The following is a 3,719-nucleotide window of genomic DNA, read 5'->3' as shown; positions in this document are numbered from 1 at the left end:
CCTAGAGGGCAGGAGCGGCTGAGGGATTTGGGACTCTTCAGTCTGGAAAAGAGAAGGCTCGGGGGGGACTTGGTAGCAGCCTACAATTATACAAGAGGGGTGCATCAGGACCTAGGAGAACAGCTGTTCACCAGAGCTTCCCAAGGTCTAATGGCCATAAACTCCAGGAAGGCCAATTTAGACCAGACATAAGAAAAAGCTCTTTATGGTGCGTGTGTCCAGAGTCTAGAATAGACTCCTCCAAGAGGTGGACTCTTTCAAAAAACATCTGGATATTTTTCGTGCTGGAATCACTTGATCCCAGCTGACTGACTGCCTATGGCGGGGGGATGGGGAGGGGCTGGACTCGATGATCTCACGAGGTCCCTTCCAGCCCCTAATATCTATGAACTCTATTAAATGACTGTATGGGTACTGGATGCTGAAGTTAATTGTTTGAAGAAAGAAAGGAAGAACTAGAAAGAGGTTAATAACAAGTTGTATGAAAAAGGGAGTGAAGTTGGAAGAAAAGCTGATGGAGACAGCAGCTATCTTTCAAATAAATGGCAGTTACAGGAGAGAGCAGGGAAAGAATGGAACGTGAGAAGTGAGAACCAACAGCTAAAAAGACAGCTGAAACCATGAGAATGGAAAACTGAAAGCTGCTCTGTGCCAAAGCACTCAAGAGATTCAATTATTGTAGCCCTTAGACCTAAGAGATCCCTCTGTTGGTGAGAGATTCAGCATCTTTAGGACCAAATTAAAGTAGTAACAAACCAAATGTGGCCAGTGACATGGCCATGAGCACTAATTGTGACAACAACTCAAATTCATATCCTCCAGGTCTTGATTACAAGGAGCACTTCTGAAAGTGCAGTGACCCTCTTAGGAAGGGAATTTAACCCGTAACTTCCATTATCATCAAAACCATTCTAAAACACACACGTGCCAAATTGGAAAATGTCACTCCTACCATACTGGCTACCTCAGCTCATGGATAGGGTGGTAAAAGGGGCAGGTGATTTTTTTTTTTTAACCTAAGACTGTGAATTCCAAAACATACTTTTAAAGACTCGATTGAATGAGGATCTGATCTTCTGCAGGCCACTTTTCACTCTGATTTCTGGGTTGCAATGCCTGAGGATGTTGAAAAGGCAATAACATTTCACAGCCTGCTTTCAGATTGACCTTATAAGTGACAGCCAACAGGTGAAAATTCCAAGGATTTGAATCCAGATCATGGCTTTCCTATAGTACCTTTGTGAAAGTAAACCTTAATGTAGGAACATGATAGCACTTACAAAATGATCCTTACTTGGGAAGGCTTGTCAGTGAGGGGAGGAAAAAAGGGAGAAGAGTAATTGTGAAGTGTGCTGGATTTAGGCATTTAGTCTAAGTGACCTTTAGGAATGAGGAACCCCACAATTTATCTCTCTGAGCAAGATAATAAAGACAACTACCTACATATGAGGAGTTGTTTGTTTAGCTAGAGGGGTTTAATAGCAAGGCAGAGGAGATTTCCCCCCCTTTCCTCCTCCACCCAAATATTTCTTTAGTTAAATAAGCAGAAGGAGCCAGTGTGATCAGTTATTTTAGGGGTATTTATTACCATAATTTATTAAATGCTGGGGTGTCCATTCCTGTAAGCAGATGTTATTGGAAGGATTTAACTGGAAAAACATTTGGGCAATTTAGCACTGAAACTGTTCTTGCAACCTCACTCCATTCACTTTGTAGAGTACATATTATTATCTTACATTTTTAAGAAGAAAAAGATGACTTTGTTCTTAGTGCACCTGTGGTCAGCTGAAGTTAGTAACATGGCCGGGAATGAACCTGTGATAATGCCAGATTCTCATCCTGCATGGATGGTAGAGAGATTTGTCACCCTTTTGGTGGAAAATGTGATTGCTAATAGAAGAAAAGTCATAGTTACAAGCTGTCTTTAAGAAGTATCAAGATGCATTTGGTAAAACAAAACATGATTCTGGTATCTGCATGTGTTAAAACTAAGGTCCTTATCTCCCTCTACAGGAAAAATCATCCTATTCCAAAGAGGCAATTTAGTCAATAATAGGTCCTCTGTTTCAGGGATGGCCAACCTGCAGCCTGGGCAGCCTGTGTGTGTGGCACATGGCAGACTGGAGAGGAGGAAGGTAGCACAGCTGCAGATCAAGCAGGAAGCACAGGGCGAGGAGTCAGAAAGCAGAGCACTAGATCAGTTTGGGCAAACAGGTAGGGGTATGAGATTGAAATGGCACTCAGGGAGGATTCAATGCTTAATTTGGGACACACCTACCAAAAAGATTGGCCCCCACTGTTAGATCAGAGCATTATATGATCTTGTACCTTCACTAAAATTTCTCCTGCATGGCCAGTCATGAAATCAGATGGCTGATAGAGACTAGCAACTGAATGTATACAGCTTAAATAACTAAGTACCATTGTCATTATAGCTTCATGTCACACCGGCACATCCAGGTCTGGGGGTCATCCAGGGTTGGACGAAGCAACCAAGATCTCAGGGGAACGTGCTTGTAGGACAGACAGGAAGCCAGAAGGCAGAAAATCCATCCAGGGAACTGAATCAGAGATCCAAAGTGTTAGGCATAGCACAGGGTCAGAAGGCCAGTCAGGTTTGGTACCCAGGAGGTCAAACCAGAGTTGTGTTAGGGAACCAAGTGTCCCTCAATTCAGGGTCCATGGGAAAGCTGGCTTGGGTATCTAGAGAATCAGTCAGAGAGTCAATAGAGGCACAAGCCCAGGGGGCAGCAGCCTAGGTACACACCTGAGCCTTGTTGCCCAGACAGTTCCTCTTATAGAGGGTTCATAATGGAAGGGGTTAAAGGATCATCTGACCCTAGCTGGCCACTCTGGTGGCAGGTAGTAGATGTGTGGCTAGGCCCAGATAGAGGGTTGTTGCCAACTGTGTCTGCCTAGCGAGCTGCTGAGGAGATGGCAAACGGGGATGGGTGGCTATGCCAGGCAGGCTAAGGCCTCAGGTTCATAGGCCACAGTCTGACATCCCATAGTTCCACCACAACCAGAGGACCTGGCATCTATTATTGCCGGTTTTGGAGTCTTGATTCTTTGTGTAGCTTTTGTTCCATTTCTTTACACTCAGTTTAGCAACACAAACTTGCTTTTGCCTTTGAAGGTGTCTAATATGTATGGGTGTGCCTGCCTTAAGGTTTCCATAATTCCCCCACTATTTTTCATACATATGAAACTACTTTTGATTGCTTTCCTACATCAAAAAGGCTTAGTGCAGCAACAAGTAGATGATCTGCATGTATATAAAGATTTCCTGAATTTGTATTTGAAATCATTATTTCAAATACGAGGCATCTTAAAGTTAACCTAAGAAAGGTAGAATTCACATTTTAGGACTCACCCTAGAACCAGGGAGTAGGACTCTAATAAATAAAATGTAGCAATTACACAATAGTTCTCTGTCCCAACCTTGGAAACATCATTTTTTTCTTTTTTAGATATAACAGGGTACTATAAAGACTTTGCTCCTATGTAAGAATTGTTGTTCTTCTATATAGGTTATTAAAGAAAAAGGTAGACTCCACAGTACAGAAGACTCCACAGCATATACAAGTAGGTGATATCACAGTTAGAATAGCTTTCATGTCTCTGCCAATTTTCATAGATTTCATAGACATCAGGGCTGGAAGGGACCTCGGGAGATCATCGAGTCCAGCCCCCTGCCCAAAGGGCAGGAAGTCAGCTGG

The sequence above is a fragment of the Crocodylus porosus genome, unplaced genomic scaffold (assembly GCF_001723895.1).
Source record: "Crocodylus porosus isolate Cpor-Errol unplaced genomic scaffold, CroPor_comp1, whole genome shotgun sequence".
NCBI classification, from domain to species: Eukaryota; Metazoa; Chordata; order Crocodylia; family Crocodylidae; genus Crocodylus; species Crocodylus porosus.
The sequence above is the reverse complement of the archived record's forward strand: the minus strand, read 5'-3'. Positions refer to the sequence as shown.